A 27,701-nucleotide genomic window follows, 5' to 3' on the forward strand; every position below is an offset into this window, starting at 1 on the left:
AGTACAAAGGTAGAAAAAAAGTTGATTAATTTCTCTAAATAATCCAGTGTCATGCAATCGGGCAGATCCAGAGTCATCTTTCAGCTGGCTCCAAAATCATTGCATGGAGGTTTCCTAGGTAACCATATGCTTCTAACACAGTGTTTTTCAAACTTGGCAACTTTAAGATGTGTGGACTTCAGCTCCCAGAATTCCCTAGTCAATGTGCTGCTGTTGTTTTGGTTGGGAGAGTAGAATTATCTTCTGCCACCTTTGTAAGATCATTTGTCCCCTAGAAAAGTGGGGAAAATATTAGAAATACTTGGGAAAAGCTACTGTGCATTTATTTATTTATTTATTTAATTAATTAATTTATAAACAGCTAAACCACTGCTTTTAATTAGGTGAGCACTTTTGTTTCATTTTTAGCTTATCAATCAGATATCAACCAACCATTTACGTTAGAATATTATAATGCCTCCTTAACCAGCCATTAATGTCACCTTTGGGGAGGATTTTTCTCACTTCCCCAAACTGCTGAAGAAAGCTCACGCAAAAGTCCAGCACTGTTCTTTGTAAACAAACCAGACTGCAGAGATAAAGTTTAAAACTCCAGGGCTGTCTCCTATCCAATGGAAGTGTAATTAGAATACCTATAGGGGTAATCTAACAATGCTATTAACCAAATATTAATTAGGCCTGGGCAAAATATTCAAAAGAGGTACTTTGCACTGCATGAGAAGCAGTTCTGCCTTTTCCAGGTTTGCATGGCTTCTTCAGAAGCAGCTTTCAGCTCTGTGTATACCAGAAAGGGATGCGAGCTTTGCAAAAATCACAGATGCTTTAGGGACTAAAAAACCCATGCTTATGGAGTCCTTGGTGCTCTCTGAGCTTGGCTGTTTGATTGCAGATGTTTCATTATCCAACTAGATAACATCATCAGTGCTTGTGAGATAAGCAGGGATTAACACCAGACAAACAATCAAGCAGAAAACAATATCCTAATCAAGGAACTACGAAGGAGAAAACCACACCCCCACCAACCCTGACAGGGCAAGCTACTATACATAAACGGGGAGCAAACCCACCCACCCAAGCACTGATGATGTTGTCTAGTTCCATAATGAAACATCTGAAATCAAACAACCAAGCTCAGAGAGCACCAAGGACTCCACAGTTCACTCCTGAGCTACAGATATTCTCTTCTATTGGAACCCATGTTTTGTGTCTGCACATGTTGCAATCCAAACTGCCTATTTTGTATGCTGTGCACAGCCATAATACTATAATAAGAATAGTTGAATAAGTTGTATCTTCTTATATTGAATTAATTTAATTACTGCATTTTATTTTTGCTGATTTAGAAAAAGATATATATTGATTTTTCTTTCAGGGCTTGGATTCTGAAGTCCAGGGCATATGCTGGGTGGTATCTGTGAGAATAAAGCATGGTCAGTTTCCCCTGCAAGAAGTTTAGCATCTGGCTGGGACAAGGCCCTATAGATCCTTTGTGTGTGTATGTGTGTGTTTTCTTTTCAAGCCCTGCCATGAGAGAGAGTGCTTATATGGCTTAAAAGAGCAATGACTCACCAGTTCCCCTCCTGGTTCCCATGAAGTCAAAAGTCACTTCTGGTGCTAATATTGGCAACTGAAAAGAGAAATAGGCCAGTGAACAAAGCTCACATGACTACAATGGATTCTAGGTACACTGAGAAAATTCACACACAGCTACGTTGCATGCTGCTTTGTCTTTTCTGCTCCCAAGAAAAGTGTGTGTGTGTGTGTGTGTATGGGCCCTACCCAAAAATAAATAAATAAATAAATAAATAAATAAATATATATATATATATATATATATATATATAGGGGGCCTACCCCTATCTGTCTGTCTGTCTGTCTGTCTGTCTATCTATCTATCTATATTGCATAGGGCCCCAAAAATATCAAGACACAAACTCTGCTCCGTTTGCAGCTTTATTTTGGGCCCCTTTGGGATAACATCAGTGTTCTAGTAAATAAACTGGTCAGCTTTTTTTTTCTAGAGACTGATCCTACAGATAGCAATTAGCATTGTCATTGGCGATGCAACAATAGGAGTGAAGCTGATTAACATAAGACTAAAAATAAGCTGCACTGACTTCTGTCTTATTTACAGAAAACTATTTTATGTCTGTAATTTAGGAGAGAGTGCAAAATGTATGGAGAATTGGCTACCTGCAGCCTGTTGGCCTTTCTTTTGGTGGCCCCAGAAACCCTCAAGAGTGCATTTTTGGTGATTTGGAAGATCGATGGACAAAAGAAGTGTCTAAAGCTGTTAACATGCTACATAATACAGTGGTACCTCTAGTTACGAACGCCCCTCCTTATGAATTTTTCGAGATACGACCAGCTCCGGCCCCAAAAATTTACCTTGACTTGCGAACTCCGCCTCGAGTTACAAACTGGATCCGCAGCCATTTTCCCTGCTGCCACGCGGTCGCGGCTTCCTGTGGGTGAGATCACCGTAGCAAGGAGACGTTCGGTGAGGCTTGTGGTGTGTTTTGTGGCGTTTGGAAGGTTTTTGGTGTGCTTGTCAGCATGGCTCCAAAGAAAATGCAGAGCAGGCTGGCAACTGACTTTAGACAGGTTTTTCCCCAGAACTGAGCCTGCAGCTAAGAGGCAAAGAAGAGAGGAAACCCCTGAAGGAGATCTCCCCGATGTCCCTTTGGAGGGGGACTCTCCCTCCAAACAATAACTGCCTCCCCACCCCATTCTCCCTCTTCATACTGTGCTGTACTGTACTTTTTTCATGTTTTTGAGGTTTAAAAATAAAATGCATATGTTTCAGAACTGTTTAGCCATATTTACATTGAACCTTATGGGGGAAATTTACCTCGGGGTGCGACCAAATTCGGAGGGCGGAACGGATTAACCGTATTTACATTGAACCGTATGGGAAACTTTACCTCGACTTGAGACCAACTCGAGTTGCAACCAGAGTCACGGAACAGATTTAAGTTCGTAACTAGAGGTACCACTGTACCTGCTTTGGTTCTTGTGAAGACAGAAGTGTGCATCCCTGATTTAGGAATTGCTTCTCCTTACCAGTGAGTACAAATGAACAGATTAGTCAGCTAGAGACCATAAAACTCCTTACCAGTGAGTACAAATTAAAATAGTCAGCTAGAGAGACCATAAAACACAGAATTAAATAACTGTTGGCTGAAAAGAATACTATTGCAGGCTTGTCTCAAAGACAGATAGAAGATGCAAATATAAGAGATGGTAAGTGGGATGGGGCAAGGTTCTGGGCTCCACAAATAATAGGCCCACATCCAAAGCATGGTTTAGTATCTGGAATTATCAGTTTGCTCAAAACATGTCATTTAAAGCAGGAAAACTAATTACTTAAAAATACCAATAATGATTTCAGCTTCTTGTTCTCTCTTTCCCTCCCCCTAATTTGCTAGGCTATTGATTTCAATACTGTAGAGAAAAGTAATTGGGGGAAAAAGTTACATTGCTAAAAGATGCTGTGAGAAGAGTTTTGTATCTCTCTGCTCCCATCTAGTTGTCATCCAGGTTTTTGCAGCCCAGATCTGGTAACCTTGAAATGGGCTCAAATGAGCATGTGACCTAGCTGACCTCTCAGAATTTTAAAAAGGCATTGATGGTAATAGTACACAATAGATGCTTTGGGACCTGTAAGGAACAATGATAAGATACCTGTTTACTATCGGGTTTTTTTTTCTTTTGCTATATCAGAATAGAGAAAATATTATTTTGGGGCAAAATACAAATGAATAGTTTGACCCATAATAAGATCCAACTTTAGTTAGTGACACAAACTGTGTTTCACCAAATACTATGGAATCTTTGATTAGTCAAGCTATTTTTCTTGTCATAAACTGCACAGATACACAGTTTTTATCCTTTTTTTGCTGAAATCCAAATAAACGACCATGGTGATAAAACTAACCATTAAAAAATGACCATTAAGTGTAGAATCACTGGCCAGCAACTTGCTTTTCAACACTTCATTGCAGGACTACTATGCAAATGTTGGACTGGTACATGAAACTTGATGAAAGTCCTGACTTATTGTCCCTTTTTTGGTGTCCACTGCTGACTTTAATATAAGTAAGCATTCCTATAAAAACACAGATGTTGAACATTTTTGTTAATGCTTTGTTTCTAAAAAGCGGTCTGGATGGGTAACATTTGCCCTATAAAAAGCACTAAATTATAGATCCACCTCAGTGTTAGGAATGTTAACAGGGTAGGCCAAGGTAGTGCCATGTAAGACCTGACCTCCTAGCTTGGCTTTTGAAATGAAGTTTTACTAGCTATTAATTCCAAGTTCCAAGCCTTTGAATTTGCTGTTCTGAAAAAAAAAAGTAATGAAAATGAGTTATAATGGGCACTCTTCTCCAATGATTTATGTATTTGGTTAATATCTCATGCTGTGAGCAAGCTCTGAAAGCAGTAGATTCTTCACAGTGTATAAACTTAACTTTGCATAAATGAAAAACAGTAAAGAAGCAATGCTGATTCAGGATGCAAACACACAATTAGATATTGTAGTCAGTGTGAATATGAAAGTTGAAACAAAATTGCACTGGAGTAATATTCTTGGAACTGAACCACAGTTGATCTGTGGTTGTTCCACTTAAGTTTAACAAAAGCTCACACTTCAGGTTATGAAGTCATGGATGAATGCTGGCAAGTCTAAATCTTAACATTTTATGCCACATAGATCTAGAGAAATATATGATTCACTATCAGTTATCTGCTACTCAGGATGCAGAAATCCAAAAGCACCCAAAGGTTATGAAACTCTGACTAAGGGAGCTTAGATCCCATTGATAGCAGTGAAAATTTGTAATTTTCAGAGCAGGTTGTAGGGGTGTATCTGTCAAAACTGACATGATGGCACAGCGAAAGTGCACATTCAAAAGGGTGGGGTTCATATCGCAATGCTCTGTCTGCCACCTTGCCATTTTAATCCCCCACAGATCCCCCCACAGTGACTCTTTATCCTGACCAATATTATGTCAATGGTTATGTTCTTTTAAAACTGAGAAAGATTAAGATTTCTTTTTCAAAGAAAACTGTAGGCCAAAATAGGTTTGTGGCATATTACAGCGCGTGAAGCATGGTTTATGACAGTGCGATGTATGTAGCCTGTCAGTGGGTCTTATTGAACAAACTATTGCTAAGGCAAGCCTGGCTTTGCATGAAAATTAAACTCAAATATAGTATTGCCTTTAACATATCCAGCTCTTTTTTTTTTTCCTTTTATGTAAACCCTCAATGCCTGTTCAGGAGCAGGATTACAGCAGAACTATTCTAGAGTTTCCTTCCTGGGACTGTTAGTTGCATTGAGGATGTTTTCTCCAAATAATTTTTTCATAGTGGGAAGCTTGTCGTAGATTCACTGAGATGATAATGGATGATGAGGGGTTTTTGTCTGTCTAATCTTCCTTTGGGGCTGGGAAATAGTCCTAAATTCATAATAGCCTTCCTTATGGTAATCTAGATGCTTATGATTCCCTTCCCCTAAACATACACACCTGCCAAAGTGGTTATATATAAGAAGGGGGGGGAACTAAGTATGCCACTGAAATCACATGTAACATCACCTCTTGTTCTCCACAACAATCCCAATACCCAGAATTTGTCCTGTGCAACACACATCATGATCCAGAAAAGAAACAATTCATCCTCTTAGCACAATCCTCTGTTTCAGCTCAGAAAAGCCAGTCTGGTCTAGTGGTTAAGGCACCAGGCTAGAAACCAGGCTGGCTGGGTGACTTTGGGCCAGTCGTTCTCTCTCAGCCCAACCCACCTCACAGGGTTGTTGTTGTGGGAAGAATAGGAGGAAGGAATATTAGGTATGTTCACTGCCTTGAGTTATTTATAAAAATAATAAAGGTGGATAAAAAGATCTTTAAAAAAAAGATAATTCAGAGGAAAATGTTAACTAATGAAATGTGCCTGTTCATTTTTATATTTTTAATTCAAGACCTTTAGTGTACTTTTTCTTTTCCTTACAAAGTGGCCTGGCTTAACAATGCAGCACTTTCTGCATTGCAGGAACTTTAAAATCCAGTTAAATCTGTGCTGAGAGAGGAATTATTGCTTCAATTACTTGGCAAATCTGATTAATGCCATGTGAGATTATTTCTGGGGGGGTGAGAGTCAAACTTGATGCGAGGCAATGCAAACATTTGGCAAGAAATCTGCTTCATTTTAACATAGTGTTTAGTCTGGGGGTCTTATACTGAAACAGTCATTTAGCTCAATTCAACCATTAAAACCAAAAAAGCACAATCAGAAAAGCCAAACGTGGCACAAGTAATAGTGATGTGAAATTGTGTGCTCTTTGATTGTGGATGTAACTCTGCCCATTGCCAACAGAAGTAAAAACAACTGGTAAGGAATACTCGCTAACTTAGCTTTTTTGCCTATGTGTGGGAGACCATCTGGATCACATTAGCTACGTTAATCCAAGCTTTCATTTTTCCTTTGGACCCAGGTCCCATCTCAGAGGGTATTTTCAATGTAGGTGGCTTCCAAAAAATGAAACTATGACTCACCTATCCCAACTAGCTTTACTAATTCAGAAGCACACTATGTTCTCAGCCGGATCGTCTTGGGAAGAAAGCACCGAAGCCTTCAGAGCTCCCCAGTGCATGGCACAGAGAAGATTTCTTTCCTGGACATGCCTATCTAACCTGTTTGTGCCAATGGGGGAGTTCCTACCAAGGCCAAAACTACTCCTTTCAGGAGCACAGCAGGGGAAGAAAGAGTTCACTTCTCTTTTTAGGCCTGCTCTATTAGTGTGGGGCCTCTTGCTGCTGCTGCTATTTGCATTTAAAAAAACCTCCTTCAATGCAATTGTTACATCTGTTGTTAATACTTAAACATGCTAAGCGTCATGTTTAGTATGCCTTTAAGATTCAGTGTAAAGTAAAGTTTTGACTCCCAGTGACAGAAACATGTAGTTTTCTTGGCATCAGTATAGAAATAGTTTCTCATTGTCATCTTCTTGGGGATTTCTTTTCAACTTCAGTTCTAGGGTTTCCTGAGGCCTATCCTATCCAAGTGCTGGCCAGGTCTTGCCTTGCAGAGCATTTTGAGATGTTGCTAAGATGGTGCTAAACCTTTTTCAAATTAATTATCAAGAGAATCATAATTCAAATAAAGGTATAAGAATAAACAAGGCTTTGTTCTAGGAACCATCTCATGACCTTGCCCTGCAGAAGAATCGTTTTTTTCTAAGTTACCTGTTTATTAGCATTGGCTATATGTTGACCAGATGACTACCTCCTCCTCCTCCTCCTCATTATTACTGTTGGTTGCACAGTCAGCTAGATGTTTAGTCTGGATTTGGCGTTTTTATCCTCCTCCGGTAAAGGTACCATTGCAGGATGGAAGCTGTTCCATGTAAAGCTGCTTTTTGCAATTGACTGATGATGATTTTGTCAATGCCCATGGTGTTCAAGTGGCGCTCCAGATGTTTTGGGATTGCACCCAAGGCGCCTGTTATTATTGGTACTATCTTTGCTTTCTTTTGCCACAGTCATTCTATTTCTATTTTCAGGATTTTATATCTTGTGATTTTCTCCAGTTCTTTCTCTTCTATTCTGCTGTCTCCAGGTATTGCACTGTCCGCTATCCAGACTTTCTTGTTTTTCTTATCAACAACTGTTAAGTCTGGGGTGTTGTGTGGCAGGTGCTTGTCTGTTTGAATTCTAAAGTCCCAGAGCACTTTAGCTTCTTCATTTTCTATTACTTTGTCTGTTTTGTGGTCCCACCAGTTCTTGCTTGCAGGCAAATGGAATTTTTTTGCAGATATTCCAATGCACCATTGTTGCTACTTTGTCATGCCGTTGTTTGTAGTCAATCTGTGTGATCTCCTCCTCCTCCTCCTCCTCCTCCTCCTCCTCCTCCTCCTCCTCCTCCTCCTCCTTCCTTGTATGCTGCCTGACTATCAATGACTCTGGGTGGCTCACAACAATCAAACAAAGAAATAACAATAAAATCAAAAGATAAAGATAAAAGATGACAAGTGCAATGAAGTAATAGGTGAAGATCCAGGTCTTCATGGCTCTTCTGAACAACAGCAGAGTGGGGGCCATCCGGATCTAAGTTACAAACTTTCCTCTAAATCCCTTACAGGATATCACAAGTACACTTGAGCTCATATGGGTCCTGAGGAGACCAAGCAGTTTTCCCCTACTTGGAAATTAATTTAATTTGAACCCCTTATGAGGCAGATTGTTACTGCCAGCATACCTCTGATATCACTGGGAATGTGAGAGTGTTTGATCCCTTTGGTTCCCTCTCCAAATGCTTGCCCCCCTCCATTCTGACCCTTTGCAACAGTTTCCAGAAGAGTAGCTGCCTGTGGATAGGAACTTACATCACAATAAACTATGATGTGGTTTATTTAGTTTTCATAGCATATTATGAAAATCCAGCCACTGTGGTTTATAAACCATGGTTTATAATTTAGCAGATTGTGGGATCAAGCAATTTGTGATTTATACAACAAAACATGGTTAAACAAATCATGCTTTAGCATAATTGTTGTACACTGCCCAGAGTCACTTTTTGCAAAATGGGCGGCCATATAAATTTGATTGGTTAATTGATGAATGAATGAATGAATGAATGAATGAATAAATAAATAAATAAATAAATAAAGGGCAAGCACAGTCTGTTGCAGCTGAAATGGCAAAGAGTTTAAAATCTAACAAATGTATTTGCACATAAACTTTCATGGATCACAATACACTTCATTAGATAGTTCAAGAGTGAGCTATTGTATTTGTGGCCTTCCAGCAGCCAGCTATGGTCCTTACAGCCCTCGCACAATGCACAGGGCTGATTTTTTAAAAATGTTTGTTACTTTGAAATGGGCACTTAAATATTGTAGAAGTTTCAAATACTCATAATAACCCTTAAAAACCTGACACCCCCCCCCCCAAAACTGAACCACTTGCCTGGGAGGGGGTTTAAAAAGCAAAATGTGGAGGATTTAGGTACCCATGTTGTTCCTTAATTCCCCCTACAGAACAACAGAAAGAGTTTAAAAATTGGCCCCATTCACTCAAGTGACATCAAAATACAGTGGTACCTCGGGTCATGAACTTAATTCGTTCCGCGACTCTGGTCGCGACCCGAATTGGTCATGACCTGAATCAAATTTTCCCATAAGGTTCAACGTAAATACGGTTAATCCGTTCTGAACCATATGTATTTTTTTAAAAAACCACAAAAATATGAAACAAAGTACAGTACAGTACAGTATGAAGAGAGAGAACGCTGACCTTGCTCGAGGCGACTTCTGGCGTGGAGGACAGGAAGGCAGGTGGGGAGGCGGTTATTGTTTGGAGGGAGAGTCCCCCTCCAAAAGGACATCGGGGAGATCTCCTTCAGGGGTTTCCTCTCTTCTTTGCCTCTTAGCTGCAGGCTCAGTTCTGGGGAAAAATCTGTCTAAAGTCAGTTGTTTTTTCCTGTGCTTCATAACCCTCCGGAAATGAGAGACCATGTTATCGTTCATCAGATTCAACACTCTGTTTGTTACAGTTATGTTGGGGTGGTGCTTCTCAAAGAAATCCTGGCACTCATTCCATTTTTCCATAATGGATTTAATCACATCACTGCTAACCTCCTCCCTGTCTTCCTCTTCCTCAGTGGAATGCTCCTCACCAAGCGCTTTCTGCTGCTCACTCTGGAGTTCAGCAAGTTCTTCCGTGGTCAGCTCCTCCTTATGGTCCTCAACAAGCTCCTCTATGTCTGCACCATCGACATCCAGACCCATACTCTTGCACATGGACACAATCTCCTCCACTACCTTTGCATCAGACCCTTCAAAGTCACGTTCAGTGACACATTCTGGCCACAGTTTCCTCCAGGCTGAGTTTAAGGTCCAGTACGTGACATCTTCCCAGGCTTTGTCAATGAGGCTGATGCAGTGGAGGACATTGAAATGTTTCTTGCAGAATTCTTTCAGAGTCAAGGATGTTTCTTCAGTGACATTGAAACACCTGGTGAAGAGCGCCTTTGTGTACAGCTTCTTAAAGTTGCAGATCACTTGCTGGTCCATGGGCTGCAGAAGAGGTGTTGTGTTGGGGGGGAGGAACTTGACCTTTATAAAGTCATACTCAGCATCCATATCATCCACCAAGGCTGGAGGGTGTGCCGGGGCATTGTCCATCAGAAGAAGGCACCTTTCAGGCAGTTGGTTGCCAGAAAGATATTTTTTAACGGTGGGTGCGAACACCTCGTGCAGCCATTCCATGAACAATTGCCTTGTGACCCAAGCTCTCGCATTGGCCCTCCACATGACAGGCAGTCTGGCCTTGTTCACATTGTGTTCCTTGAATGCACAAGGGGTCTGGGAATGATACACCAGTAGTGGCTTAATCTTCAGCTCGCCGCTTGCATTCACACACAGCAAAAGGGTCAATCTGTTCTTCATGGGCTTGTGCCCTGGCAGTGGCTTTTCCTCCTGTGTGATATAGGTTCTCTTTGGCATCTTCTTCCAGAAGAGCCCTGTTTCATTGCAGTTGAACACTTGCTGAGCGACGTATCCTTCCGCCTTCATGAATTCCTCAAATTCTTTCTTGTAGGCTTCTGCAGCAGCCTTGTCAGAACTGGAAGCCTCACCATGTCTTGTCACACTGTGGATGCCACTTCTCTTGCGGAATTTATCAAACCAGCCTCTGCTGGCTTTAAATTCTTCACTTGCTGCGCTTGTAGAGGGGTATTTTTGCAGTAAATCACTGTGCAATTTCCTGGCTTTTTCATAGATCATAGTTTCACTAACGCTATCACCTGCCAGCTGTTTCTCATTCAGCCACACTAACAAAAGTTTTTCCACCTCTTCCAGCACTTGTGTCCTCTGCTTGGTTAACATCGTTACTCCTTTTGCCACATCAGCTCCTTTGATGGCATCTTTATTCTTCAAAATAGTCGAGATTGTCGACTTCGCCATCTTGTACTCCGAGCCCAGATCAGTCACACGAATACCACGCTCATGCTTTTCTACAATTTCCTTCTTCAATTCAATGGTTATTTTCTTCAAAACCTTATTCTTACCATGCTTGCTCTGCACTTTCTTTGGAGCCATGCTAACAAGCACCCCAAAAAGCTTCACAGGACGTCTGTTTGCTACCCCGATCTTGCCTACGGGAAGCCACGACCATGTGTCACAGCAGGGAAAATGGCCGCAGATCCTGTTCGTTACCCGATGCGGAGTTTGCGAACGGAAGCAAAATTTTGCGAACGGTGCTGTTCGTGACCCAAATTGGTCGTGAACAGAAGCGTTCGTGACCCAAGGTACCACTGTATACCCAGCTGCACCAATTGTGGTATGCAAGTAGCACAGAGAAAGGACAGGCACCAGGCTGAGAAGCATTACACATTGCTGATACAGTCAGTATGTTGGCTTAGAGCAAAGAAGACCCTTGTTTGAATCCCTCTCTCCACAGAAACTCACTAGATGACTTCAAACTAGTCGCTATCTCCACAATCTATTCCACAGGGTTGTGGGGAAAACTAAAGGAGGGAAATACTATGTGTGCACCATCTTGACCTCTCAAGGAAAGGCATTTATTTAACTAATACATAAATAATAAGTGGAGACTTAAATGTTGGAGGGTGAATATGGATAGGAATGAAACTAGACACACACACAACCAACAGGTGGATACAGTGCTGCTTATTACTATACAAGCTTAGTGCAAGTGTAGTTACAATAATTCTAGTGATAAGTGTTTATGTTTGTGTGTGGATATATAGTGGGTGTATACAGATCTAACATATGTATGTACACTATCAACATCTAATTGTAAGTATACTAACAGCATTTTTAACTAAATGATTCAAACTCTACTCCTTTAGTTGATACAGGTAGTTCTCGCTTACTAATCTCTCATTCAGCAACTCTTCAAGGTTATGATAGCGCTGAAAAAAAGAGACAACTGGTCCTCGAAATTGCAGCCTTTGCAGTGTCCCTGCGGTCACATGATCATGATTTGGGCGCTTGGCAACTGGCCTGTATTTACAACAGTTGCAGCATCCTGTGGTCACATGACCACCATTTGTGACTTTCACAGCTGGTTTCCAACAAGCAAAGTCAATGGGGAAGCCAGCAGGAAGTCACAAGTCATGGTCACATGATATTGTGCTTAACAACCCACGGTGATTCTCTTAATGGCCACAGCTGGAACTGATATAAGTAGGCACGGTCCTGTGATGGTTCACTTAATGACTGCACCACTTAGTGATGGAATTGCTGGTCCCAATTGCGGAGAGTAAGTGAGGACTACCTGTAATAAAAAGAGTTTAGTTCCTAATTTCTTCCCTCCTTCCACACATATCTACAGGATTAGAAATGAGAACAACTTTTCCTGCCTGCCTGTCTGCTACTATATCAAAGTTTACTATTCTCACCCCTTCTGAAACCCTTCTTGCCCAGTTCTCTAGCACCTGAACCACCTGGTGTTTGCTCTGCCACTGTCTACAGTCCAGAGTTGCATTTTCCTTTTTGCAAACCCTTTGCAGTTTCCTTCTCTGTCTTCAGTTGCTGCAAACTTCTCGCCATTCTCCCTGGCTGTGGATTCTGGTTCCTGACTTTCTCAGCTGCTGCCTCTTCAACTTCATGTCCTGTCCAGTCACCTTTTATTCCAGCAGCATCTCATGCCAAGTCTAGAAGAACCCCACCCTGCTTCTGTCTACCTGCTGTGGCTTCTTTTATATTTCTTTCTTTCAAAAGCTATGTGTCAGTTTGCAGGTGATTCTAAGGAGTTTATTTCCCCCCCCCTTCTCTCTGTATCTGCTTACATGTCTAAGCTGTGCACCCGACAGACCACCAAAGAGGGGGGGGGGGAAATCCCTGATCTCAATAGTCACATGTGACATTTTTCTATTTCAGGGCAGTTCATCCTTTCCCAATCTGTGTACCTGATGAAGCAGACTGTGGTCCATAAAAAGTTATATGATAATAAATGTATTAGTCTGTAAAATACAGTAAGACTCTTTGTTGTTTTGACTATAAAACTGTTTATGGAAGAATGGAATGAAATAACCGTCAACTCCAAAACCATTAACATTTTTTATATTCCATTGTTTCTAGCCAGGAAGGAACAATGATGAATTCCAATTTTACTATTGATTTAAGACGTATTAGATGAATTTAGGGAAATCTTTTTATCACACAGCCTTATGCTCCTTTTTTGTACAACACTGCTAACCTTACAGGATTCTTGAACAAATTAGAATAATGTAAAACTCTTTAAACTTTTATTGTGCAGAAGTTATTATTAGCCTTAGACATCTGATTATGTTATTCTAAGGCAAAGCATGTGTCGTTACTTTTTGTATGAGTTTTCTGCTCCTCTGTGATGACTTATTTCACATTTCTGCAAAATTGTCAAATGTAAGTACCACATTAAAAGGAAAAAAAAATTCAGAAAATATATAGACTTTTTTCTGAACAAACAACTTTAACAATATGTAGTATTGCTGGTATCTAAAATTACATTTTAATGGTCAGCATTTCATCTACTACTGTTAACTTGCACTGTCCATGTGTTAAGTATTTTGTAGGGAAAAAAGAGGACAATAAAACATATTCCAAAGAATCGAATTCCAGCATTAGATGGGAAATATATAGGGCTCTATAATAGATTGATTTATTTGTATTAATATTTTACCTTTTCTCTGGGAACAAGGCACAACAAACCTCTCCTTATTTTATTCCCACAACACCAGTCCTGTGAGCTAGATTAATCTGAGTGATCCAAATCACCCAGTGAATTCCATGAACAAGTGAACCTGGATATTTACAGTCAAATCCAACTCCTTAACCAGGATGATTTGCAGTAGCGTAAAGACTTGGGTTTCCCAAATGTTTATTAACAGCAATATAGATTTTATCTATGAGGGCTATACTGGATAGTTATAAATTCATGTGGCTCAGTGGTTAAGAGCCTCTATCTTACAAGCCATTATTTCATATCTTTCCCTGGCTGTTGAGAGGAAAAAACTAGATTCAGAACTCCAGTCAACTGTTAAGTTGATTACTGTATGGTCTTGGACAACTACCCAGATGTTTTTAAGAATGAGTAGTACTGAACACCATTGACAAGGAATTTGTGGAAAGAGAGAAAGTTCACCAGTCTACGTTCCCTGGCTGGTTGGCTGCTGGCTGGCTGGCTGGCTGGCTATCTAATTTGTTTGTTTGATTTGTATATCCTGATTTTTATTCAGCAGCTCAGAGTAGCATACATAGTTCCTGCTTTTCCTATTTTTTCCTGTGAAGTAGATTGGATTGAGACCCAGCCCAGAGTCATCCAGTGAGCTTCCATGGCTGAGTGTGAATAAGAACCAGGGTCTCTTTCTCTGCTCATAATCCAGCATGGTAGCCACTATACTCTATTGGCTCTCAGTCTTGAGAAGTCTAGAGCAAGAATGATAGGGGAATCTGTGGCCTTCAGATATTGCTCCACTACAATTCCCACAATTCCTAACTATTGACCAGGCTGCCTGGGCTCCTAGGTGTGGCAGTTTAGCAACATCTGGAAGAATGTTTGTCATTCCTGGCATAGAATCAGAACTGGAACTCTCTGCTTTCTAGCCCTGTTGTGGCAGTCTTTTTTCACACAAAATTGTTATTTGATGGGTACATTCATTAATATACCACTGTATTCACTGTATTTATAATATGATTAAGGATCATATGCCAGTGTGTACTGCTGTATTGGCAGCAGCAACAGTTTGAAAGGTCACATATGCTTATCATTTGTGTTTATAGTAGGAGCACACGCTGTAAGCCACAAGAACTGAAATTGCGGGAGAAGTGGGAAGTCATGTGGGTTGTTTCAGGTATCTTTTTAAGTCAATAAATGCATCTGCATAGCTATACATAACAGCAGATTTTAAAGTAAAAGAACTTGTGTGATTATATATAGTTGTGCAGCTGGTTTGGCCTACACTGAAAACTGGCCTAAAAAATATGGCTGATCAGCTGCCCTCATGGGCAACTGAGGGCACTCATAAATTTCCTGCTTGCAGATCTCTTTGCCCCCCCCCCCCAGTCAAAGGTGAAGATGGGAAAAATGTTGTAGAACAGGTTTTATGGCTTTGAAAATGCTTCCACCAGTGAGAGTGTTAATACAGATAAATTGATATACACAAACCTCAGTTGCCCACAAAACTACCATCAAGAGCAAGTCATAAGAAGGCATTTAGTACATTGAGGGAGCAACAGCATCAGAATAACAAGTTGGGGTAGCATCTCTTTGCCATGTGTGTCAGCCAGAAAACATTCTCTGTCAAACTGTTTTTTTCTCCAACAAAACAACTTTCTCCAAACTGACATCTGCCTCCCATCACAAAATATAATGGACTTTCTTCAGTCATGTTGGAACTGGAGCTGTGACATATCTAGAGGATTGGGGTTGGTGAAGAGAATCCAATTTTCTTCCTCAGCCCTGGAACAACACAATACAGAAAATCCTGTTCCTATTCCACATTTGTGAAATTATCCCATCCACTTTATAACCCTTTCCTGCTAAATATGGCCACACTCTTTCCAAAAAAAAAGTGACCTTTAGCCAGCAAAATGTTGCCTATTGCTAAATTAAAACCTTTTTTGATTATAGTTAAGGTGCATTCCAGTATTAAATCATTTTTATACAACAGCAACATTGTTATTGGAATTTATTTTATTTTTATACTCCTCTTCAAGGAGCCCCAAAGTGAGGAAATGAAGAATGATTAAAAACAATATTCAATTAAAACAATTAATCAATGACAGCTGCTCAAAAAAAAGGCCATCATAAGGAAAAACATTGCAGTGCAGAAATGATGGGAGAGGAAAATACTTCACCTTCTTAGTTTCACTTTTTCCTTAACTCTCCTCCAGTCTAATCTCATCATTGGTGACATTGTCGGTGACTTCAAACTATGTGCAATGCTAGCCAGTGGCTACTGCTGTTCTACAAAATACCCTGGATTGAGAGAGACTGCCTCGCAGTAAAGTGTTTTACCTTTTACTCTTTCACTTGGCTGATTTCTCTGAAAATTCCTCCCAACCGTTCCCTTGGCAGGTTTTCTGTTGTACATCATCCCCGCCTAGCAGGATACTTTGAAGTGAAGCAGCAGGTATTGGATAACATTACAAACGGTTGAGTATAAGGTGTAGTTTGTCCTTCAGTACTTTCACACTGAAAGCAGGTAGGCTAAGAATGCACTTCAGGCAGCAAATTTAGACTTTCATGAAAGGGCTGTAAAGTGTTCTTTAATTTATATTGTTACATTTTTACTGCTGGGATAGCAAGAGGTCTGGTAGTTTCTGCTTCAGATGCTAGAGGCCTTGAGTACTGCACATTTTAACTTAAAGGGTGGATGAGTTTAGCTTGCTGTACCTTAAGCAGCAACATATCTTGGACCAGCCCAGAGTGGGAGACAGAAAATCTGGCTGGGCATTAATACTGCCCAGCAATCAAGCTACTGTCAGAGAAATTTAAATAAAGAACCCACTGAGATCTCTTGAGAATTATCTGCATTCCCTGTTCATACATGTTTACACCCACTTTCCTGTCATACCCAAAACTGAGAGACAGTAGTTGTGCTAATTAACCAGCAGCCCTCCTACTCACCAGTGACAAGTTTATCCTTGTAGAAGAGAAGAATTCAGCAATAATAAATGTGCTTTTTTGCTGCAAGTCTGTTTTCCCCAAGAGCAATTAAAAATGTTACAGACCCAGAAGAATAATTTAAGTAACATGCCTTCATTAATAAGGTATGTGCTCTTTTAGAGATTATATCCTTTCTCTTCATAACAGAGAAAGAGAAGTAGCTAGAAAGAATAAAACAGTAAGCTCCAATATATGTGTAATCATATAAATAGCAAGGATTTGTCTATGTAGCCAGGCCAATGAAAGATCTACAGCTGTTCATCGGATCTGGCAAATGTTTTGTTTGAAAACACATGACAACTATTCCTGTAGTATATAATTTAAGAACTGTTGCTATGAGGCTCGGCCTTCAAAATCCTTCTAACTCTTGACTGCCTGCTTTTATGACATCAGAGAGGTCAGACCAATGGTAGAATAAAAAGGCTGGGTCACCTGCGGCTTCCTAGAACTTGTATCAGAGCAAGTCTGTGCATGGCAGAGAGAGAGGCAGGACAAGGAGAAGGCTCCAGGCTGAGTTTTTTTTTAAATAGCAGAACAAAAGCGGTTACATGAACTCTCACTTTCAAAGATGCAGCACTTACCCAACATTGGTTTCCCACTAGAGGCTGGCAGGCATTTAATGTTTACTTTATTTACAAATATTCAAGCTAAATGTAGAGGCATAGCATTAAAACCTCACTGAGCATCCAAAATTCATTGTTACCTCATTAGATTTCAAAGGGCATCCAATACCTTAAAATATCTGCCAAACTTACATTTTTATGTGAGATGGGTGGCTATATAAATATGATAAATAAATAAATTTTAGCAAGCCAAAGGAGAAGGTCAGTTGGTGGTAGGAAAGGCAGACCCTTTTCTTCCAAATGTCTGTCCTCCTTCCAGAAAAATGTCTGGCCATTTCAGAGACATTGTGGGCTATTAACGTAAAATTTCCATAACAAGGAGATACTTGCCAGAGTCATTAAATCTTCTCCAGCATTAACTCTCTCAGAGCCAAACCCCAGTCTTAAATCAATAGAATCATAAAGATGGAAAGGGTTCCAGGAAATCATCCAGCCCAAGTTCCATAACAATATTGCTCATTGTACTTAACTTCTGATGCCAGAAACAAGAGGCACCACAGTGAATGAGGTGGAAGTCTGATATCATATCAGCCAAACAGGAACTGAGTCATGGATTGGCTGGAGTACCCAGAATGTAGGTGAATAGTTTACCTAGTTATTCCATAAGACAAATTCCATATTGGCCAAATAAACTGATGGCATTAGATTCAAAACAGATGAAAAAATATCATTCTTCACACAATGTGCCATTTGCTGCTACAATTTGTAGTGAAGCCCTCTCATTTAGATGGCTCTGAAAAGAAATGAAAAAGTGTGGGAAAGGCAGCAAAGGCATTTTACAGCTACAGTCCTTTCTTTTCTGTATTGGAACTAGATTTGTATGGAAAGCACAAAGTTGGAAGGTCTAGAAGAAAAACAAAGGAAGATTACAAATGGAAGTCTAAGAGATACAGTCATTTGGAGCCTGGCAAAATGTCTTGAATCAGTACAGGAATTGCTCCCCCTCATCACACCCCTCATCTATCAATGATGGATACATGTGCCTATAAATGATGGGAAGTAATTGGAATGCTAGAGGTGAGAAAAATGCAAAGAAAATTCAGGTGGCTTCCCAGGAATATCAGGCTAAACCTCAGGGCAGACCAGATGGACTGTGTGCCTGCTTCAGCAGGGTTCTTCTTATGGTCATCTTCCCAAGTTGGGGCTTTCCAGATGTCTTAGTGTGTATCCCCTCCACCCCCTGTCAAGGGAAAAATTGGAGGAGGGACTGCTGCGTATGTCACTTTGAGCTCTTGGAAGAAAGGCAGGACATAAATCTAACAAATAAAGGAACAAAATCCTGGTTGTGCAGGAGGCTAGAAAATAGTCTTATGACATGTTGATGAAGATTCTCAGTCATCCAGGTGGAATTATCTGGAGGTTGAATCATGGTAACTCGACTTCTGAAGAAGCTGCTTGGACGTATCAAACCAAAAGAAAAGAGGTCCAGTTGCCATGACTCAACCTCCAGTCTTATGACATCAGGTTAATTTATGCTGTCTTTAGCTTCAGCTTGTCACCTGTTTTTCTTTGCTTGTTTTGAATCTTTTTGCAGTGACATCTCTTACTCTGCATAGGTTTGCAATAGGACCTAAGTGCAATATCTTCCTAATAATTTTAATTTCGTTTTTCAGCTTCATGGTTTTGCCATTTGAAAGTGTGATGAAACAACTGTCTCATTTTTATACTTAGGATGATCAGAGACTTTTTCAAAATCTCATAATCAGACATATTACTTTGAACTTAGTAAGAATTTGCATCTGAGTCCTTAAAAATGTGTATCTGACATCATGAAACAAAACATAACCCCAGCTATGGATATTTGTCATTTGGTTATCTCAGCTGTCTGACTTTGTGGTCTGACATTAAGACAGCTTCCTATTGCTCTGGGATGTTGTTCAGAAAAATAGGGGCTTGCAACATCACTAAGCTTGTTTGCAAAATATAATTCCAATTTCCCATCAGGATCCAAAAGCTGCATAAAGCCTTTCCCCAAACTAACAAAACCGGGGCCCAACCACATTTTGGTTTTGTGCATGTTTCTCATGACTAATGCTGTCATAGATACAGTATGCAATGTGTTCCTATGGTATTCATGCAAACCACATTCCACAGAACAGTAATGGCTGTACTATCTGGGGAAGCTTCATTGTGGAAATTCAGGCAACAAAGTTTTAATTCCACTGTGGCAAGTGGGTTTGACTCACATTCCAGAATGTTGTAACTATCAATTGACCGTAGGCTTTCCATCTGCCTATCAAAAATTGGATTAAAAGCTTAGGAAGGAGATGTCTATCTCCAACTTTTAGGGGTGTAGTAGCCTGGTTCCAGATATATTTTACAACAAACTTCCTTGAGGAACTAGAATTAATTGATAGCAACTATCTTTACTACTGATTTCTTTAGAGGTGAATATAGCAACTGTGACCACCCAGTGTTTTGTGCTCAGAATTTTGCAAGCTGTATTGGGTAGAAGACTTGAAGAAAAAGTTCCATGTTGTAAGTGTATTTGCAAGCTAGAGAGGACTTTAGATACAACATGTCTGAGCCACCCAAGGCCACAAGTGGACTACCAAGTATCCATTGACTCTGGAAGGTGGGAGGAATAGCCTAAAGTTTAAACTCTGGAGGAACCCAGACATGTATAAAGACTTTGACCTCTTTGCATTGCAAAGGGCAACTCATCTGTGTATATATGGCTTCATTCTTGTCAGGGTAAATAGTCTATGTTTGGGAGTAATTGCTAAGTAAGCTAATTGCTGAATAAGGGATTAAGGAAGTGCCTGGAGAGCTGAGATTTTCTGCTGTATCATTATGTGAAGCCTGACAATGTTAGTCAATAAGCAACACATATAAATTATCAACATCTAGTAATATATCTGGTAAGCTGGTAATGAGTTCAAGGGATGATGTATTAGAAAAGATAGTATGCTACAACATTCCTGTAAGTATTGGAGTGGATTATTTTACTTTCAGTTACAGATGGGATGCCATTAATTGGTTGATCATGTACTCTTAGATGATCGGTCTACTGATGCTAAACTAGCTGACCACAATTCAATTTTGTTAAATATTCCCTATAAGGTGTGTTCAGAAGATTCACTTACCATAGTTTAGTAAATCCAATTACTGAATAATACAACACAAGGAACCATAAACTAACCAACTGGCTGAAATTGCATAATTGATTGATTGATGATTGTTTATGTGCCATTAAGTCATTTTTGACTCCTAGTGACCCCATAGATAGATTTTCTCTGTGGCAATCTATCCCTAACCTGTTCTTTCAAGTCTCCCAACAGTGCACTCATCGCCACTATAACAGAGTCCAGGCACCTTGCTGCTGCTCATCCTCTTCTTCTCTTTCCTTGTATCTTTCCCAACATTAGAGCCTTTTCCAGAGAGCTGGGACTTTGCACAATTTGCATGATGCATTAGGCTAAAATGTGATTGGCCAGTTTGTGGCTCTTGAAAACCACAAAATGTCATATATGAGTAAGTTATTGTATCTTGGCAACGTTGCCCTGTGCTCTCTACCATATGTAAGTCCGTGAACACACCAAAAAGGAGCTGTCCCTCAATAATGGAGAAAAACATTGCAAACCAAAGAGCTCAGATTCAATCCATGCCATCTCCAGGTAAGGCAGGAAAAAATTCTCTGTCTGAAACCCAGAAGAATTGTTGTCATTCATGGAAGACAAGAGAACTCAGCTGGACCAATGTTTGGATTCAGCATAAGGCAGCTTTATATGTATAATTAGAGACCCTCCAGTAAAGTCACTGCTGAAAATGAGAGTATTTTCATCACTTACTGAATGTTACCATTAAAACATGTTCATATCCTGTTGTGGTCATCGTTTTTCTGGCACTCCCAGCAACCTCCAGGTCCTATTTTTCCCCTTAGTTTCAGAAGCCTCCCAGACTATTCACAAATCCACTTTACCTCTTGCAGGGTGAGAAAAGATTAACACTTTCCCACATTTCTTAAACCTGTAGACCACCTTCAATCTTTGCCATATGTTCCCCATATAGGGGCAATTCTAGATTGCAAAGAAATATTTTCTTCCTTTTAGGGGGCAGGGGATTAAAAATAAATAATGTAACAGTCAAAAGCTTTCTTTTTCCTTCCAGCTTGTTCTGGTTTTTGTGTGGGTGGCTCATGTGAGCCAAAATGTTATGGGGTAAATGTTTTGTGAGCAGAGAACAGGGTGTCCCTTATAAATTAAAACTTAAACATTTGCATTTTAACTATAATGTCAAGGGTAAAGGAGAAGCAGCTACCTAACCTGCTTACATAACGCCATGTTATCCTTGAAGGAATGGGAATAACAGTTTATAGAAATAAAGATAAATTTTATTTACAATAAAGTGGAAATACAATTGGTATTTGAAAAATAGTTTTTCAAATGTAGGAGGGATGAAGTCAACCATTTGCAGTGTGAATGTTTATATGTCTCTGTGTTTTATCTTCTGTTGCTTAGAAACATATTTCACTGACTGTATGACAAAGAGGTGAAACAAAGGTGGATTTTACTCCAACAGAACCAGCACAGTGTAATGGTTAGCATACTGGAATATTTATTTATGTGCTGTGTTTCTAAATCAGCGGATTCAGAGCACTGGAAAAGCGACATAAAACCTAAACTGAACAAAAATTCCAGAAAAGCTGTGCACATATATTGCAAATCGAGAAATAGCAAATAATTATAAAACAATAAAGTACGATTGAAGCGACACGCTGGGGCTCTTATTTTTCTTAACATTTGCCCCGTACAGTTGCAAGTTCTGCTTGTTCTGCCCTGTGCTTGCCTCATTCTTATAGCAAGGCTTATCAATGCATGATGTGACAAGAGCTTTTGTTTTTCTTCTGGCTTGTCACAGACCCTGATGCTGATTAGAGCGGAGGAGGCATGACTGCCCAAGGTCACCAAACTGGCTTCTGTGCCTAAGGAGGGCTAGAACCTGGGTCTCCTCTCTCCCCATGTAGCACCTTAACCGTTAAACCATGCTGGCTTTCTTGATTGAAGCAATATCAACCTTCAAAATAACCAAGTAAATTACTGCATCACAATCTGGTGCCAAAAAATTATATTATCGACATCAGTCATGTATCTGGAAGGATATTCCTGCAAGAGCATGCTATTGAAGAAAAGGCCATGACAATAAAAAGGACCCTTGAATTGAATTTGACTTCTGGCAACATGCTTTGCCTTTGTCCAGGCTGTTTTTCCAATTTTCTGCCCTAGTCTACAGCCCTGGGATTTCATGATGGTCTCTCATTTAAGTACTAACTTGATCTGACTGTACTTAGCCTTTTTGAGATCAACCAAGGTCACACAGATGCTGCCCCCTGCTGTGCTAAGCAGAAAAGACCTCATTTCAGTGCTTGTGAGACCACCAAAACATTGTAGAGCTATAATCTAGAATGGGAAATCAAAAACAAAGAAAGCAATAACACACCACTTCTCTGTAGTGACCAGGAGTCATGTATGGTTAGGTTTACCTTAACTCTGTCTGAGCTACTTCACAAATTTACAGTGAAAATAGAATGCTGATGGGAATGGGGACTTCCTTGAGCTCTTTGTAGGAAGAATAGGGTATAAATGCAAAGGGCTGGAGATTCTGAAATTTTTTTTTATTCATTAGATCAGTGTTTCTCAACATCAGCAACTTTAAGATGTGTGGACTTCAACTCCCAGAATTCCCCAGCCAGCATGCTCCATTCCCCTGCAAAAAAATAAACTCCAAAATAAAAATTCTGATAAGTTGGGCTGTGAGATTGTAACTGGGTCAAAGATTTGAACTCAGGTCCTAGTGAAAACGATTGGAGAAGGGTGAAACATACAATGAACTGCAGCCATTTATATTCTTCCCCCACCCCTTTTATAGACATATAGCAAAGAATGGAAATTGCTTTGTGGTGAACTTCTTTGAATTTACAGATCTCTTTCTGGTTTCATCTTCATTATGATTCTTTTGGTTCTCTCAAGATCTTAACATTTTAGATATCATAAAAGATGGAAATGATTCAAAATTCATAGGTAATTAGAGGTCATCCAGCACTTTTTAGCATCCTCCATGCACAAGTGGTTATCCAGCTGCACATAGAAAACTAGCATGTCCAGGTGAATGCTAGATTTGACCACCTCTCCCTGATATCTAGGTTGTTGTGTGAAAGGGACTTTCCTTCTGATGAAGTAATCATATCTTGCCATAAAACAACCTAAAGTGATGCATCTAATTGCATTTCCCACCTCAGTCAGTGAGAACCAGGCAGCTGTGGTGTTGTGCTGGGTGCTTGTGGTGACTGATTTTCTAACCTGTAATTTTAGGCTCAAAAACAGTAAGAAGAGGTCACCACCTTCTCACATCTGCGGTATATTTTCAGTGGGTCAGACCACTATTTTCTGATCACATTCTCTCATACAGTAGTTTGTGTTAGCTATTCTCTTGGAACAAATCCATTCCAAAATTTCTCTGCTGGAAACTAATTCAGATATGAAGTCAGGTGTTTATTTTGAAATGGAACCTCAAGAGTCACATGACCGAAACCAAACTTTAAGCAACGTGAGGACAAAAAAAAACAGCAACAATTGCTTTTGTTTAATGACAAGGTGGACCTTGAAACAATGTTCCTGGAGGATTTCCGGCTGAATGATTAAGAGAGTCTTAGGAGACGTGTTAGATAACTCTTGTCCCACACCTGATGGGAGCATTTTGTTGGCTTTCAGGCTTTCAGGGTCTGCAATAAACTATGAACTGGAAACCAACATTTCTCAAGACTCAAGTGAGAAAAACTACAAATGTGCTTCTAGAGAATTGCTGCAGAGTAGCAGATAAGTTATAAATCAGGAAGTGCCAGTTAATGCTTGTCTCTCTGCCGTGATATGCACTCTCTGCTTCATTCCTCTGATGGTAGCCATTTATACCTCCTCAAAACAGATTTGTATAACAGCCACCAAATATGTATTTTTTAATGTTTAAATGCCCATCTCTTTAAGTAGAAGTACAGTCCATCTCACCATAGAAGAGAAGATTTGGATGGAAGATTGTATGAAAGCAACAGTAGAGTACACCTATGTGTCTGTACAGTCTGTTGGGCAGGTGGAATTATGGCTGGAGAACTTTCAAGGATTTCCCTTTTTGTGGTTCTTTACCTTTAAACCAGATGTGAACTGAACAGCCTTTCAAATGGTCTTTTGTCAAGTTGGACACATAGGCTTCCTAGTCCCCATGTAACAGTTGCATTAACTTTAATGAAGCAACTCCTTAAAGCAGCCACTACTTTTGTACAGTCTCACATGGAGGCCTGAAAAAAGTTAGTCTGCTTTAATGAATAGCAGAGAGTTGGTGTGGTTGTGCAAAGTCCAAAGCACTTCTAAATAATGTTTGAAACATGCACAGCCTTAATAAAATATTAAGCTCTAATATTAATTTCAGCTGTAGGGTACAACATGGATTGGGAAACTGGCTTTCTAGATGTTACTAAACTGCAACTCCCAGGTTCTTGCTGGCTGGCTGATAAGAATTATACTGTTGTGCAGCAACAGTGGGAGTTCCCCATTCCTGTGCAAAGGCTCCAAGTGGTCAGAGAAGCTCACTTCCTGGACTCCCCCATATTTTATAATATGTAGGCAGCAACTGAAATCGAGTAAGAGGGACTTCTAAGGAGGGGCCCACAGATACTACTTTCTTCTTACTGCAAATCAGTGAGCAAGATTTTAGTATTCTGGAACTCTCCTTCAAACAGGGTGTTAAATAAACCATCAAATAAAATATGGGGGAGTGAAAGAGATATTCCTGGGCACTCTGGGAAATCCCCAGTCTACAGTTGTTAAAGTTGTGGAGGAGTGCTGAACAGACTTAATTAGGTCAGACCAGCCTTCCCCACCTGGATGCTCTACATATGTGTTTGGACTGGAATTCCTGCATGATCATAATTTTTGGTGGTAATTTGCTTTTCCAGAAAGTTGAGGCCAGAATTTGAGGACCTAATACTTTCAATTTGGTCCCTACTAATGGGGGGGGGGGAGAGGGGAGGGTTGAAGTCATTAAAGTGGTGGACATTTTGGATTGTTAAGTGTTTGTGCATTTAAAGTGTTCTTGATTTTAACAAAAAGCTTGATTAAAGAAACAGTCAAATCCACACTATGGATTTTAAAAAGGCTGATTTTAATAAACTAAGAAAAATAGTAAGGTAGATAGGAAGAAAATCCTGGAGAACTAGGGAAGTGCCAGAGGACTGGAGAAGAGCAAATGTGTTTCCCCCTCTTTAAAGAAAAAAAAAAGGAGGATCCCATGAATGATTGACCAATGGGTTTTAATACCTGGCAAGATGTTAGAGCAGATAATAAAGGAGAACATTTGTAAGCCGCTTGAATACCATGAGTGCTAAGCATTAGCGTGGCTTTGTCAAAGACAGGTTACATGAAACAAATGTTGTCTCCTCCTTTGACAAGATCATTATTTTAGTGGACAAGGTGAGTGCTGCTGATATAATCTATTTCAACTTCAGTAAAGATTTTGACAAGGCTCCGTTCCCATTGACAAGCTGTTAAAATGTGGTTTGGATGACACTATACTAAGCTGGGCCCACAACCAACTGGTTAACCATACTCAGAGACTCAGCATTAATTACTCTGCATCAAACTGGAAAGCAATTATCAATGGGGTTCCATAGGAATCTGTCTTGGGGCCAGTATTATGAAACAGTTTTATTAATGAGCTGAATAACAGGATTGATGGGTTGCATATCAAATTTGTAGATGACATTAGATTGGGAGGTCTGACCAACATCTGGGGTGACCGAACAACTTTGGAATCTAATCTGAACAGGTTAGAAGCCAAGGCTGGGAGGAACAAGAAGCATTAGAACCTTCTCCAGAGACCTAGGTCTTCACATAATGTGTCCAAAGTAGAATAATTTGAGCCTGGTCATTTGTGCTTTGAGGGAGACCTCTGGGTTGATTTGTTCGATGTTTGTTTTCTTGGCTGTCCCGGGTATTCTCAGGAGTTTTCTCCAACACCAAAGTTCAAAAGCATCAATACGCTTCCTATCCTGTTTCTTCAAAGTCCAACTTTTGCTTCCATAGAGTATCACAGAGAAAACCATTGCTTGTACAGTTCTGATCTTTGTAGGTATAGATGCATCACACCATTTGAATATTTTTTTCCAAGGCCTTCATGGCTGCTCTACCAAGTGCTTGTCTGTGGTGTATTTCTTGACTGCTTGTTCCTTTACTGTTGATGGTTGATTCTAAAAGACAGAAGCTATCCACAACTTCAACATCTTCATTGTCACTTCTAAGTCTGGTTGTTCTACCTGTTGTCATTAGTTTGGTCTTCTTTATGTTTAATTTTAGTTCCATTTTTTCACTGTGCTCCTTGACTTTTATTACCAGGGCTTGCAGCTCATTTGCATCTTCAGCTATCAGGGTAGTGCCATCGGCATAGTGCAGGTTATTTATGGTTTTTTGCCCCAATTTTAAAACCATGCTCCTCTTCTTCCAATCCAGCTTCTCTTAATATATATTCAGCATATAGGTTAAATAAATAAGGGGAGATGTCAGCCCTTTGAGGTAGTCCAGACCAGGAAACCAAAGTTATGAATGCTAATACTACTTTTATTATAAGGTTACATTAACAGAATCTTGCAAGTCTGAATGAGCCTCTCGCCTCCCTGCCTTTACATTCCAGAGAACTAGGGAGGGTCAAGTCTGAGATGCTTTCTCAAATTACATTCTTGCTTTGGATTCAAATTTCTTTTATTTGACTGTTGTTTTGGTTGTAGCTCTTCTTATTCCTCAAGGTTATTCTCACAGCCCATTACAAGAAAGTATACATCCTTGTCATACTCCTTTGTCAACCAGGAACCAGTCTTTTTCACCATGTCTTGTCTGTACTGTGGCTTCCTGACTGGTATAAAAGTTTCTCATGAGGATAATGAGATGTTCTAGGACTCCCATTTTTCTAAGCATATTCTATAGCTTGATATGATCAACACAAATGAAGGCCTTTCTGTAATCAATGGAGCACATGCTGACTTCTTTTTGGTATTCTTTGGCTTTCTCAGTTATCCGGTGTGTATCAGCAATAATGTCTCATGTTCCTCAGCCTTTTCTAAAACATCTGGCATCTCTTGAACATCTGGCATCTCTTTTTCCATGTAGGGTTCTAATCTGTGTTGGATGATCCTAAGCGTTATTTTGCTAGCATGCAGAATTAAGGATATTGTACAATAGTTTGCACACTCTATTAAGTCTCCTTTTTTTGGTATTAGAATGTAGACTGACTTCTTCCAATTGGTTGGGCACTGATCATTTTCCAGATTTGCTGGCATAGCTTGGTTAGAACCTTTACTGATTCTTCTTCTACTGCCATATTTCTGTGAGTGTTCCATCAGTTCCTACAGTCTTCTGACTCA

General features: G+C 40.0%; 1 protein-coding gene and 1 long non-coding RNA gene across 7 annotated transcripts in view; one reads left to right on the forward strand and one right to left on the reverse strand.

Annotated features, from left to right (window-relative positions):
• The window catches only part of BUB1 (BUB1 mitotic checkpoint serine/threonine kinase), a 310,629-nt gene that overhangs the window by 218,219 nt on the left and 64,709 nt on the right, over positions 1-27,701 (forward strand). The gene's annotated exons all lie outside the window — the stretch shown is intronic.
• LOC148217169 (uncharacterized) lies at positions 143-8,309 on the reverse strand. 2 transcript variants are annotated; one of them, XR_015797495.1, is made up of 3 exons: positions 7,248-8,309; positions 1,570-1,627; positions 143-271 (listed from the first exon to the last, which is right to left on the reverse strand). It is a non-coding gene; the product is annotated as an uncharacterized LOC148217169 (long non-coding RNA). The 2 variants fall into 2 exon arrangements; XR_015797496.1 differs by lacking the exon at positions 7,248-8,309 and adding an exon at positions 2,389-2,507.

This window comes from Python bivittatus, unplaced genomic scaffold (assembly GCF_059951505.1).
Source record: "Python bivittatus isolate LINGU-HERP-01145 unplaced genomic scaffold, Pbiv_v1 ctg000020_np1212, whole genome shotgun sequence".
NCBI lineage: Eukaryota > Metazoa > Chordata > Lepidosauria > Squamata > Pythonidae > Python > Python bivittatus.